We start from the raw sequence: 14998 nt of genomic DNA, 5'->3' as shown, positions 1-14998 counted from the left end.
GCAGACAGCAGAAGCAAGAATAACTACAATCCTGCAGCCTGTGGAACAAAAACCACATTCACAGAAAGATAGACAAGATGAAAAGGCAGAGGGCTATGTACCAGATGAAGGAACAGGATAAAACCCCAGAAAAACAACTAAATGAGGTGGAGATAGGCAATCTTCCAGAAAAAGAATTCAGAATAATAATAGTGAAGATGATCCAGGGCCTTGGGAAAACAATGGAGGCAAAGATCGAGAAGATGCAAGAAATGTTTAACAAAGACCTAGAAGAATTAAAGAACAAAAGCCTAGAAGAATTAAAGAACAAACAAACAGAGATGAACAATACAATAACTGAAATGAAAAATACACTAGAAGGAATCAATAGCAGAATAACTGAAACAGAAGAACGGATAAGTGACCTGGAAGACAGAATGGTGGAATTCACTGCCATGGAACAAAACAAAGAAAAAAGAATGAAAAGAAATGAAGACAGCCAAAGAGACCTCTAGGACAACATTAAAGTCAACAAGATTCGCATTATAGGGGTCCCAGAAGGAGAACAGAGAGAGAAAGGACCCGAGGAAATATTTGAAGAGATTATAGTCAAAAACATCCCTAACATGTGAAAGGAAATAGCCACTGAAGTCCAAGAAGCGCAGAGTCCCAGGCAGGATAAACCTGAGGAGAAACACACCGAGACACACAGTAATCAAATTGACAAAAATTAAAGACAAAGAAAAATTATTGAAAGCAACAAGGGAAAAATGCAAAATAACATACAGGGAACTCCCATAAGGTTAACAGCTGATTTCTCAGCAGAAACTCTACAGGCCAGAAGGGAGTGACATGATATACTTAAAGTGATGAAATGGAAGAACCTACAACCAGAATTACTCTACCCAGCAAGGACCTCATTCAGACTCAGTGGAGAAATCAAAAGCTTTACAGACAAGCAAAAGGTAAGAGAATTCAGCACCACCAAACCAGCTCTACAGCAAATGCTAAAGGAACTTCTCTAAGTGGGAAACACAAGAGAAGAAAAGGACCTACAAAAACAAACCCATAAAATTAAGAAAATGGTAATAGGAACATACATATTGATAATTACCTTAAACGTGAATGGATTAAATGCTCCAACCAAAAGACAGGCTCGCTGAATGGATAAAAAAACAAGACCCATATATATGCTGTCTATAAGAGACCCACTTCAGACCTAGGGACACATACAGACTGAAAGTGAGTGGATGGAAACAGATATTCCATGCAAATAGAAATCAAAAGAAAGCTGAAGTAGCAATACTCATATCAGATAAAATAGACTTTAAAATAAAGAGTGTTACAGGAGACAAGGAAGGCCACTACATAATGATCAGGGGATCAATCCAAGAAGATATAACAATTATAAGTATATATGCACCCAACATAGGAGCACCTCAGTATATAAGGCAAGTGCTAAAAGCTATAAAAGAGGAAATTGACAGCAACACAATAATAGTAGGGGACATTAACACCTCACTTACACCAATGGCCAGATCATCCAAACAGAAAATTAATAAGGAAACACAAGCTTTAAATGACACAGTAGACCAGATAGCTATAATTGATATTTATAGGACATTCCATCCAAAACCAGCTGATTACACTTTCTTCTCAAGTGCACATGGAACCTTCTCCAGGATAGATCACATCTTGGGTCACAGACCAAGCCTCAGTAAATTTAAAAAAATTGAAATCATATCAAGAATCTTTTATGACCACAGTGCTATGAGATTAGAAATCAATTACAGGGAATAAAATGTAGAAAACACAAACACATGGAGGCTAAACAATACATTACTAAATAACCGAGAGATCACTGAAGAAATCAAAGAGGAAATCAAAAAATACCTAGAGACAAATGACAATGAAATCACAATGATCCAAAACCTATGCGATGCAGCAAAAGCAGTTCTAAGAGGGAAGTTTATAGAAATACAAGCCTACCTCAAGAAACAAGAAAAATCTCAAATAAACAATCTAACCTTACACCTAAAGGAACTAGAGAGATAAGAACAAAAAAACCCTGAAGTTAGCAGAAGGAAATAATTCATAAAGATTAGATCAGAAATGAAAGAAATAGAAACAAAGGAAACAATAGCAAAGATAAAAAAACTAAAAACTGGTTCTTTGAGAAGATAAACAAAATTGGTAAACCATTAGCCAGAATCATAAAGAAGAAGAGGAAGAGGACTCAAATAAATAAAATCAGAAATGAAAAAGGAGAAGTTACAACAGACACCACAGAAATACAAAGCATCCTAAGAGACTAGTACAAGCAACTCTATGCCAATGAAATGTACAACCTGGAAGGAATGGACAAATTCTTAGAAAGGTAGAGCCTTCCAAGAATGAACCAGGAATAAGTGGAAAATATGAACAGAACAATCACAAGTAATGAAATTTAAACTGTGATTAAAATTTTTCCAACAAACAGAAGTCCAGGACCAGATGGCTTCACAGGTGAATTCTATCAAACATTTAGAGAAGAGTTAACATCTATCCTTCTGAAACTCTTCCAAAATATAACAGAGGGAGGAACACTCCCAAACTCATTTTACGAGGCCACCATCACTCTGATACTAAAACCAGACAAAGATGCCACAAAGAAAGAACACTACAGGTGAATATCACTGATGAATATAGATGTAAAAATCCTCAACAAAATACTAGCAAACAGAATCCAACAGCACATTAAAAGGATCGTACACCATGAGCAAGTAGGATATATCCCAGGGATGCAAGGATTCTTCCATATATGCAAATCAATCACTGTGATACATGATATTAACAAATTGAAGAATAAAAACCATATGATCACTTCCGGGTAAGATGGCGGAAGAGTAAGACGCGGAGATCACCTTCCTCCCCACAGATACACCAGAAATACAGCTACACGTGGAACAACTCCTACAGAACACCTACTGAACGCTGGCAGAAGACCCCAGACCTCCCAAAAGGCAAGAAACTCCCCACATACCTGGGTAGGGCAAAGCAGAGAGATTCCCGCACAGAGGAGCGGTGCCGAGCCGCACTCACCAGCCCGAGAGGCTTGTCTGCTCCCCCGCCGGGGCGGGCGGCGCTGGAGCTGAGGCTCGGGCTTCGGTCAGAGCGCAGGGAGAGGACTGCGGCTGGCGGCGAGAACTCAGCCTGAAGGGGGCTAATGTGCCACAGCTAGCCGGGAGGGAGTCCGGGAAAACTCTGGAGCTGCCGAAGAGGCAGGAGACTTTTTCTTCCCTCTTGGTTTCCTGGTGCGCGAGGAGAGGGGATTAAGAGCACCGCGTAAAGGAGCTCCAGAGACAGGCGCGAGTCACGGTTGAAAGCGCGGAGCCCAGAGACGGGCGTGGGACGCTGGGGCTGCTGCTGCCGCCACCAAGAAGCCTGTGTGCGAGCGCAGGTCACTGTCCACACCGCCCTTCCGGGAGCCTGTGCAGCCTGCCACTGCCGGGGTCCCGGGATCCAGGGGCGGCTTCCCTGGGAGAACGCACGGCGCGCCTCGGGCTGGTGCAACGTCACGCCGAACTCTGCCGCTGCAGGCTCGCCCCGCACTCCGTGCCCCTCCCTCCCGCCCGGCCTGAGTGAGCCAGAGTCCCCGAAGAGGCTGCTCCTTTAACCCTGTCCTGTCTGAGCGAAGAACAGACGCCCTCTGGCGACCTACACGCAGAGGCGGGGCCAAATCCAAAGCTGAGACCCAGGAGCTGTGAGAACAAAGAGAAAGGGAAACCTCTCCCAGCAGCCTCAGAAGCAGCAGATTAAAGCTCCACAATCAACTTCATGTACCCTGCATCTGTGGAATACATGAATAGACAACAAATCATCCCAAATTGAGGAGCCAGGAGTCAGTGCTGTGCCTCTGAGGTGGGAGAGCGAACTTCAGGACACTGGTCCACAAGAGACCTCCCAGCTCCACATAATATCAAACGGCGAAAATTTCCAGAGATCTCCATCTCAACACCAGCACCCAGCTTCACTCAACGACCAGCAAGCTACAGTGCTGGACACCCTATGCCAAACAACTAGCAAGACAGGAACACAACGCCACCCATTAGCAGAGAGGCTGCCTCAAATCATAAAAAGTCTGCAAACACCCCAAAACACACCACCAGACGTGGACCTGCCCACCAGAAAGACAAGATCCAGCCTCATCCACCAGAACACAGGCACTAGTCCCCTCCACCAAGAAGCCTACACAACCCACTAAACCAACCTTAGCCACTGGGGACAGACACCAAAAACAACGGGAACTACGAACCTGCAGCCTGCAAAAAGGAGACCCCAAACACAGTAACATAAGCAAAATGAGAAGACAGAAAAACACACAGCAGGAGAAGGAGCAAGAGAAAAACCCACCAGACCTAACAAATGAAGAGGTAATAGGCAGTCTATCTGAAAAAGAATTCAGAATAATGATGGTAAAGATGATCCAAAATCTTGGAAATAGAATAGACAAAATGCAAGAAACAGTTAACAAGGACCTAGAAGAACTAAAGACGAATCAAGCATCGATTAAAAACACAATAAATGAAATAAAAAATACTCTAGATGGGATCAATAGCAGAATAACTGAGGCAGAAGAACGGATAAGTGAGGTGGAAGATAAAATAGTGGAAATAACTGCTGCACAGCAAAATAAAGAAAAAAGAATGAAAAGAAGAGAGGACAGTCTCATAGACCTCTGGGACAACATTAAACGCACCAACATTCGAATTATAGGGGTTCCAGAAGAAGAAGAGAAAAAGAAAGGGACTGAGAAAATATTTGAAGAGATTATAGTTGAAAACTTCCCTAATATGGGAAAGGAAATAGTTAATCAACTCCAGGAGGCACAGAGAGTCCCATACAGAATAAATCCAAGGAGAAATACACCAAGACACATATTAATCAAACTGTCAAAAATTAAACACAAAGAAATCATATTAAAAGCAGCAAGGCAAAAACAACAAATAACACACAAGGGAATCCCCATCAGGATAACAGCTGATCTCTCAGCAGAAACTCTACAAGCCAGAAGGGAGTGGCAGGACATACTTAAAGTGATGAAGGAGAAAAACCTGCAACCAAGATTACTCTACCCAACAAGGATCTCATTCAGATTTGATGGAGAAATTAAAACGTTTACAGACAAGCAAAAGCTGAGAGAGTTCAGCACCACCAAACCAGCTTTACAACAAATGCTAAAGGAACTTCTCTAGGCAAGAAACACAACAGAAGGAAAAGAACTACAATAACGAACCCAAAACAATTAAGAAAATGGGAATAGGAACATACATATCAATAATTACCTTAAATGTAAATGGACTAAATGCTCCCACCAAAAGACACAGACTGGCTGAATGGATACAAAAACAAGACCCATATATATGCTGTCTACAAGAGACCCACTTCAGACCTAGAGACACATACAGACTGAAAGTAAGGGGATGGAAAAAGATATTCCATGCAAATGGAAACCAAAAGAAAGCTGGAGTAGCAATTCTCATATCAGACAAAATAGACTTTAAAATAAAGACTACTAGAAGAGACAAAGAAGGACACTACATAATGATCAAGGGATCAATCGAAGAAGAAGATATAACAATTGTAAATATTTATGCACCAAACATAGGAGCACCTCAATACATAAGGGAAATATTAACAGCCATAAAAGGAGAAATCGACAGTAACACAATCATAGTAGGGGACTTTAACACCCCACTTTCACCAATGGACAGGTCATCCAAAATGAAAATAAATAAGGAAACACAAGCTTTAAATGATACATTAAACAAGATGGACTTAATTGATATTTATAGGACATTCCATCCAAAAACAACAGAATACACATTTTTCTCAAGTGCTCATGGAACATTCTCCAGGATAGATCATATCTTGGGTCACAAATCAAGCCTTGGTAAATTTAAGAAAATTGAAATTGTATCAAGTATCTTTTCCGACCACAATGCTATGAGACTAGATATCAATTACAGGAAAAGAGCTGTAAAACATACAAACACATGGAGGCTAAACAATACACTACTTAATAACAAAGTGATCACTGAAGAAATCAAAGAGGAAATTAAAAAATACCTAGAAACAAATGACAATGGAGACACGACGACCCAAAACCTATGGGATGCAGCAAAAGCAGTTTTAAGAGGGAAGTTTATGGTAATACAATCCCACCTTAAGAAACAGGAAATATCTCGAATAAACAACCTAACCTTGCACCTAAAGCAATTAGAGAAAGAAGAACAAAAAATCCCAAAGTTAGCAGAAGGAAAGAAATCATAAAAATCAGATCAGAAATAAATGAAAAAGAAATGAAGGAAACGATAGCAAAGATCAATAAAACTAAAAGCTGGTTCTTTGAGAAGATAAACAAAATTGATAAACCATTAGCCAGACTCATCAAGAAAAAAAGGGAGAAGACTCAAATCAATAGAATTAGAAAGGAAAAAGGAGAAATAACAACTGACACTGCAGAAATACAAAAGATCATGAGAGATTACTATAAGCAACTCTATGCCAATAAAATGGACAACCTGGAAGAAATGGACAAATTCTTAGAAATGCACAACCTGCCAAGACTGAATCAGGAAGAAATAGAAAATATGAACAGACCAATCACAAGCACTGAAATTGAAACTGTGATTAAAAATCTTCCAACAAACAAAAGCCCAGGACCAGATGGCTTCACAGGCGAATTCTATCAAGCATTTAGAGAAGAGCTAACACCTATCCTTCTCAAACTCTTCCAAAATATAGCAGAGGGAGGAACACTCCCAAACTGATTCTACGAGGCCACCATCACCTTGATACCAAAACCAGACAAGGATGTCACAAAGAAAGAAAACTACAGGCCAATATCACTGATGAACATAGATGCAAAAATCCTCAACAAAATACTAGCAAACAGAATCCAACAGCACATTAAAAGGATCATACACCATGATCAAGTGGGGTTTATTCCAGGAATGCAAGGATTCTTCAATATACGCAAATCAATCAATGTGACACACCATATTAACAAACTGAAGGAGAAAAACCATATGATCATCTCAATAGATGCAGAGAAAGCTTCTACAAAATTCAACACCCATTTATGATAAAAACCCTGCAGAAAGTAGGCATAGAGGGAACTTTCCTCAACATAATAAAGGCCATATATGACAAACCCACAGCCAGCATCGTCCTCAATGGTGAAAAACTGAAACCATTTCCACTAAGATCAGGAACAAGACAAGGTTGCCCACTCTCACCACTCTTATTCAACATAGTTTTGGAAGTTTTAGCCACAGCAATCAGAAAAGAAAAGGAAATAAAAGGAATCCAAATGGGAAAAGAAGAAGTAAAGCTGTCACTGTTTGCAGATGACATGATACTATACATAGAGAATCCTAAAGATGTTACCAGAAAACTACTAGAGCTAATCAATGAATTTGGTAAAGTTGCAGGATACAAAATTAATGCACAGAAATCTCTGGCATTCCTATATACTAATGATGAAAAATCTGAAAGTGAAATCAAGGAAACACTCCCATTTACCACTGCAACAAAAAGAATAAAATATCTAGGAATAAACCTACCTAAGGAGACAAAAGACCTGTATGCAGAAAATTATAAGACACTGATGAAAGAAATTAAAGATGATACAAATAGATGGAGAGATGTACCATGTTCTTGGATTGGAAGAATCAACATTGTGAAAATGACTCTACTACCCAAAGCAATCTACAGATTCAATGCAATACCTATCAAACTACCAATGGCATTTTTCACAGAACTAGAACAAAAAATTTCACAATTTGTATGGAAACACAAAAGACCCCGAATAGCCAAAGCAATCTTGAGAACGAAAAATGGAGCTGGAGGAATCAGGCTCCCTGACTTCAGACTATACTACAAAGCTACAGTAATCAAGACAGTATGGTACTGGCACAAAAACAGAAATATAGATCAATGGAACAGGATAGAAAGCCCAGAGATATACCCACGGACATATGGTCACCTTATCTTTGATAAAGGAGGCAGGAATGTACAGTGGAGAAAGGACAGTCTCTTCAATAAGTGGTGCTGGGAAAACTGGACAGGGACATGTAAAAGTATGAGATTAGATCACTCCCTAACACCATACACAAAAATTAGCTCAAAATGGATTAAAGACCTAAATGTAAGGCCAGACACTATCAAACTCCTAGAGGAAAACATAGGCAGAACACTCTATGACATAAATCACAGCAAGATCCTTTTGGACCCACCTCCTAGAGAAATGGAAATAAAGACAAAAATAAACACATGGGACCTAATGAAACTTCAAAGCTTTTGCACAGCAAAGGAAACCATAAACAAGACGAAAAGACAACCCTCAGAATGGGAGAAAATATTTGCAAATGAAGCAACTGACAAAGGATTAATCTCCAAAATTTATAAGCAGCTCATGCAGCTCAGTAGCAAAAAAACAAACAACCCAATCCAAAAATGGGCAGAAGACCTAAATAGACATTTCTCCACAGAAGATATACAGACAGCCAACAAACACATGAAAGGATGCTCAACATCTTTACTCATTAGAGAAATGCAAATCAAAACTACAATGAGATATCATCTCACACCAGTCAGAATGGCCATCATCAAAAAATCTAGAAACAATAAATGCTGGAGAGGGTGTGGAAAAAAGGGAACACTCTTGCACTGCTGGTGGGAATGTGAATTGGTACAGCCACTATGGAGAACGGTATGGAGGTTCCTTAAAAAACTACAAATAGAACTACCATATGACCCAGCAATCCCACTACTGGGCATATACCCTGAGAAAACCATAATTCAAAAAGAGACATGTACCAAAATGTTCATAGCAGCCCTATTTACAATAGCCCGGAGATGGAAACAACCTAAGTGTCCATCATCGGATGAATGGATAAAGAAGATGTGGTACATATATACAATGGAATATTACTCAGCCATAAAAAGAAATGAAATTGAGCTATTTGTAATGAGGTGGATGGACCTAGAGTCTGTCATACAGAGTGAAGTAAGTCAGAAAGAGAAAGACAAATACTGTATGCTGACACATATATATGGAATTTAAGAAAAAAATGTCATCAAGAACATAGGGGTAAGACAGGAATAAAGACACAGACCTACTAGAGCATGGACTTGAGGATATGGGAAGGGGGAAGGGTAAGCTGTGACAAAGTGAAAGAGCGGCATGGACATATATACACTACCAAACGTAAGGTAGATAGCTAGTGGGAAGCAGCCGCATAGCACAGGGAGATCAGCTCGGTTCTTTGTGACCGCCTGGAGGGGTGGGATAGGGATGGTGGGAGGGAGACGCAAAAGGGAGGGGATATGGGAACATATGTATATGTATAACTGATTAAATTTGTAAAATAAAAAAAAAAAACATATGATCATGTCAATAGAAGCAGAGAAAGCTTTCGACAAAATTCAACACCCATTTATGATAAAAACTCTCTAGAATGTAGGCATAGAGGGAACCTACCTCATCATAATAAAGGCCATATATGGCAAACTCACAGCAATCATTCTCAGTGGTGAAAAACTGAAACATTTCCTCTAAGCTCAGGAACAAAACAAGGATATCCACTCTCGCCATTATTATTCAACATTGTTTTGGAAGTCTTAGCCATGGCAATCAGAGAAGAAAAATAAATAAAAGGAATACAAATTGGAAAAGAAGAAGTAAAACTGTCACTGTTTGCAGATGACATGATACTGTACATAGACAATCCTAAAGATGCCACCAAAAAACTACTAGCACTAATCAATGAATTTGGTAATGTTGCAGGATACAAAATCAATGCCCAGAAAGCTCTTGCATTCCTATACAGTAACGCTGGAAAATCTGAAAGAGGAAACACTCCCATTTACCAGTGCAACAAAAAGAATAAGATACCTAGGAATAAACCTACCTAGGGAGACAAAAGACCTGTATGCAGAAAACTATAAGATACTGAGGAAAGAAATTAAAGATGATACAAACAGATGGAGAGATATACCACGTTCCTGGATTGGAAGAATCAGTATTGTGAAAATGACTATACTACCCAAAGCAATCTACAAATTCAATGCAATCCCTATCATGTTACCAATGCATTTTTAACCGAACTAGAACAAAAATCTTAAAATTTGCATGGAAACACAAAAGACCCCGAATAGCCAAAGCAATCTTGAGGGAAAAAAATGGAGCTGGAGGAATCAGACTCCCTGACTTCAGACTGTGCAACAGAGTTATGGTAATCAAGACACTATGGTACTGGCACAAAAACAGAAATACAGATCAATGGAACAGGATAGAAATCCCAGAGATAAACCCACACACATATGGTCAACTAATCTATGACAAAGGAGGCAAGGATATACAATGGAGAAAAGACAGCCTCTTCAATAAGTGGTGCCGGGGGAACTGGACAGCTACATGTAAAAGAATGAAATTAGAACACTCCCTAACACCATACACAAAAATAAACTCAAAATGGATTAAAGACCTAAATGTAAGACTGGACACTATAAAACTCTTAGAAGAAAACATAGGAAGAACACTCTTTGACATAAATCACAACAAGACCTTTTTTGACCCACCTCTCAGAGTAATGGAAATAAAACCAAAAATAAACAAATGGGACCTAATGAAACTTAAAAGCTTTTGCAAAGCAAAGGAAACTAAAAACAAAGTGAAAAGACAACCCTCAGAATGGGAGAAAATATTTGCAAATGAATCAATGGACAAAGGATTAATATCCAAAATATATAAACAGCTCATGCAGCTCAATATTTAAAAAAGCAAACAACCCAATCAATTAATGGGCTGAGGATCTAAATAGACATTTCTCCAAAGAAGACATACAGATGGCCAAGAAGCACATGAAAAGCTGCTTAACATCACTAATTATTAGAGAAATGCAAATCAAAAGTACAATGAGGTATCACCTCACACCAGTTAGAATGGGCATCATCAGAAAATCTACAAACAACAAATGCTGGAGAGGGTGTGGAGAAAAGGGAACCCTCTTGCACTGTTGATGGGAATGTAAATTGATACAGCCACTATGGAGAACAGTATGGAGGTTCGTTAAAAAACTAAAAATAGAATTACCATATTATCTAGCAATCCCACTACTGGGCATATACCCAGAGAAAACCATAATTCAAAAAGACACATGCACCCCAATGTTCATTGCAGCACTATTTACAATAGCCAGGTCATGGAAACAACCTAAATGCCCATCGACAGACGAATGGATAAAGAAGATGTGGTACATATATACAATGGAATATTACTCAGCCATAAGAAGGAACAAAATTGTGTCATTTTTAGAGACATGGATGGATCTAGAGACTGTCATAGAGAGTGAAGTAAGTCAGAAAGAGAAAAACAAATATCATATATTAAGGCATATATGTGGAACCTAGAAAAAAATGGTACAGATGAACCAGTTTGCAGGGCAGAAATAGAGACACAGATGTAAAGAACAAACATATGGACAACAAAGAGGTTAGTGGCGGGTGTGTGTGTGTGTGATGAATTGGGAGATTGTAATTGACACATATACACTAATATGTATAAAATGGATAACTAATAAGAACCTGCTGTATAAAAAAATAAATAAAATTAAATTAAAAAATTAAAAAAAACAACAACAACAAAACTAACCATAGGAAAGCCATAATGAGCTAAAATTGTCTTATTCCAGAAAGGAGCCTGGATAGCTACTGGATATCTAAACAAAGGGTAAGTAGGCAGAGGAAATACCTAAGCAACTAGCCATTGTTACAAAGTCCCCTTTTAACATATAATTTCCTCTCACCTGTTTCACTGTACCTGTACTTGATTATTTAGTCCTGTTGGCCAAAAATAAGATAACCAAAAATGTATTTTTAAAGTAGCTTTGGGACACTGTATGTAATTGTGAATATTTTACAGTTTAAAAGCTCCTCAGGGAATGAAATTAAGAAAATATGAAGTCATCCTTTGCTTCTAGAGACAGTGTTTAATTTTCTTTTTTCACCCATATGTGAATGATAAAAATGAAGTTGTAAGTACCTAAACCCATACTCAGTTTGTGGTACATTCTGCTTGTATTCACTGCAGTGAATAAAGGATTATTTATAAAAGAAATCTGCAAGAAAAAATAAAAGACTAGGGGGAGGGTCAGCCCTGCATTTTCTTAAATTGTGGTTGCGTTTTTAGTACTATCTTCAAGTCCCAGTTTCCAATTCACAGTGGTCCTTTTAAGTTTCTGGTCCATTTTGTGAGGGTGTTTTCGTATATGTTTGAAAAATCAATTAATATAATCCTTAAAGCCACTTAACAAGCTATATACATTGAAGTGCAAGGCCACCATTGCCAATTCCTTGGATTTGTGGACCTTACCTTTCTCTCAAGATACCCCATTTGTCATATGTGGCTCAAGGCCATCTGATGTAGAGGTGGGGTGGTGGTGCCAGTTTAAGTCCTTATATGAAACATTAGTATGGTTTAATTCTTAATTTCCTTTTTTACACAAAAGCCAATATAGAATCCTGGTACTTTTCCTGCATCTCATGGATTATCCATTATTTCCCATAGAGTGTGTGCACTCTGTGTTGGAATCCACTAACTTTAAAGAAGGAAAATGTCAAAGCAAGTGGCATTGTCAATCAATGATTGTAATCGTAAAAAGACGATGAATTTGGGGGGAATAGAAGTTTTGGTCAACTGAATCCTTTAGTTAACATAGTGTTGATTGGAAAATAGTTTTTATTTATCATGGTTCCAGATTTGTGTATACTGATTCTTGTAACAGTCTAGTTTTACTTTGTTTCCTTCTATTTTAATGTTAGTTAAATCCAAAATAGTGAATCATGAACGTAGTTTAGTCATTCTTCAATTTGGTGGGACCTTAAGAACAGCATGGGCTTTTCTCAGATGGGCACTGATGGTTAGAACATTTAGGATATTTTTTTGAGGATTTATTTATTTATTTATGGCTGTGTCGGGTCTTAGTTGTGGCAAGCGGGATCTTTGTTGAGGCATGCAGAATTCATTGTGGCGTGTGGGCTCTTCACTGCCACGCGTGGGCTTTTCTTTAGTTGTGACGTGAGAGTTTTCTCTTCTCTAATTGTGGCGCTCAGGCTCCAGGACTCGTGGGCTCTGTAATTTGTGGAATTCAGGCTCTCTAGTTGAGGACCACAAGCTCAGTAGTTGTGGTGCGTGGGCTTAGTTGCCCTGCAGCATGTGGGATCTTAGTTCCCTGACCAGGGATCAAACCTGCATCACCTGTATTGGTAGGCCGATTCTTTACCACTGGACCGCCAGGGAAGTCCCAACATTTAAGATCTTTAAAAACAGAAACACCTTCTCAGTCACTTAAAATTCCTGATTCTAAACAGTTGCTCCTTCAGTGAATTCTGATATTGCTTTAGTGTCTTAATTTTGAGTGTAATTTTTCATTGCTGTAAGTGTAGACATTGAAAGTTACACAGATTCTAGGAAAATCTAGGTTGTTACTAGATCATTTAAATAAGTTTGTTTCTTGTGCTTGTTTGATTTACCATGTTTTATCAAATCTAACATGTCATCAATTGTAAGATATATATATTTAAGTACCTGTAAGAAAAAAATAAAATTTTATCGAATGTATATTTTAGATAACACAGATTGTAGGATTCATCTTCATTTTGCATATGTAAAAGTGTGGAAAAAAGGTATATCAATTGACAGAATATATTTTATTGCCTTCCATAAAAGATTTATGGAGACTTTAAAGGATATATAAAATACTGAAAGGTTAACATACCTTAAAGGAAAGTGATTTAAAAAAAAAGATGACTGTAAATATAGATAAGGAGCAAAGATGGAGACTAACACAGTAATAATAAACATTAAATCATATGCTTTATAATAGGGACCACAGACTTGGGATAAGCTTTTTTTTATTGAAGTCAGTGCAAAAAGAAATAATTTATTTATTACACAATTTAATGTCCATGAAATAAAATCAAACCCGTTTCTAAGGAGAGGTTCCAATATTCTTAGTACTAAAATCATTCAAAAATTTCTCAGTATTATGTGAAGAATGATTATCTTATCTATAACTTTAGAGTATACACAGTGAGCTTCCTAAAACCCTTTGTGGTAGTATCCTCCATTGAAGTAAGTGATATTGCACTAAGGCAGTAGAAACATTTGCACCAGTGTCCAGGATAATACCATTTCTCTCTTTGTTTATGTGTTTTAAGTTGAGCTATTATAATAGGTGGAGAGAGACGTGGATTGCACTTCCTTCAAGCAAAACTAAATGTTGTTTCTCTCAGACAAGATTTTGGATGACAGTAAATCTAGACCACACTCCCTAGAGGTTACAAGAAATTGAGCTCCTAATGCTGCTACTTAAATATGAAACAGCAGGCTTAATAGAGAGTGGAAAATGTTAGTTTAACATCCTATAAGGAAAATTGAGTTTCTTCTAAAGAACAAGTGCTTAAGGAGAAGGCCAACTTTTAAAAAAAAATAAATTTATTTATTTATTTTTGGCTGTGTTGGGTCTTCATTGCTGCGCACAGGCTTCCTCTAGTTGTGGCGAGTGAGTTTTACTCTTCATTGCGGCATGCAGGCTTATCATTGTGGTGGCTTCTTTTGTTGTGGAGCACAAGGTCTAGGCATGCATGCTTCAGTAGCTGTGGCACTTGGGCTCAGTAGTTGTGGCTCACGGGCTCTAGAGCACAGGCTCAGTAGTTGTGGCACATGGGCATAGTTGCTCTGCTGCATGTGGAATCTTCCTGGACCAGGGCTTGAACCCATGTCTCCTGCATTAGCAGGGGGATTCTTAACCACTGCACCACCAGGGAAGTCCCGAGAAGGCCACCTTATTTCATTTTGGCTTATAGACACTAGTGAGATTCTTGCTAGGAAATAAGTTTGAACCACTTCTAATCTAAAGATGAATGGATCATCCAGGGCCCAACTGATCCACTCTGTAAATTGTAAGCACAG

At 38.5% G+C, this 14998-nt stretch overlaps 1 protein-coding gene across 5 annotated transcripts in view; it reads left to right on the top strand.

The window, feature by feature from the left end:
- Positions 1-14998, top strand: part of CTNNA2 (catenin alpha 2) — a 1046049-nt gene that overhangs the window by 86757 nt on the left and 944294 nt on the right. The window lies entirely within an intron of this gene.

The sequence above is a fragment of the Mesoplodon densirostris genome, chromosome 14, assembly GCF_025265405.1.
Source record: "Mesoplodon densirostris isolate mMesDen1 chromosome 14, mMesDen1 primary haplotype, whole genome shotgun sequence".
NCBI lineage: Eukaryota > Metazoa > Chordata > Mammalia > Artiodactyla > Ziphiidae > Mesoplodon > Mesoplodon densirostris.
This window is presented reverse-complemented; position numbering and strand designations above follow the sequence as displayed.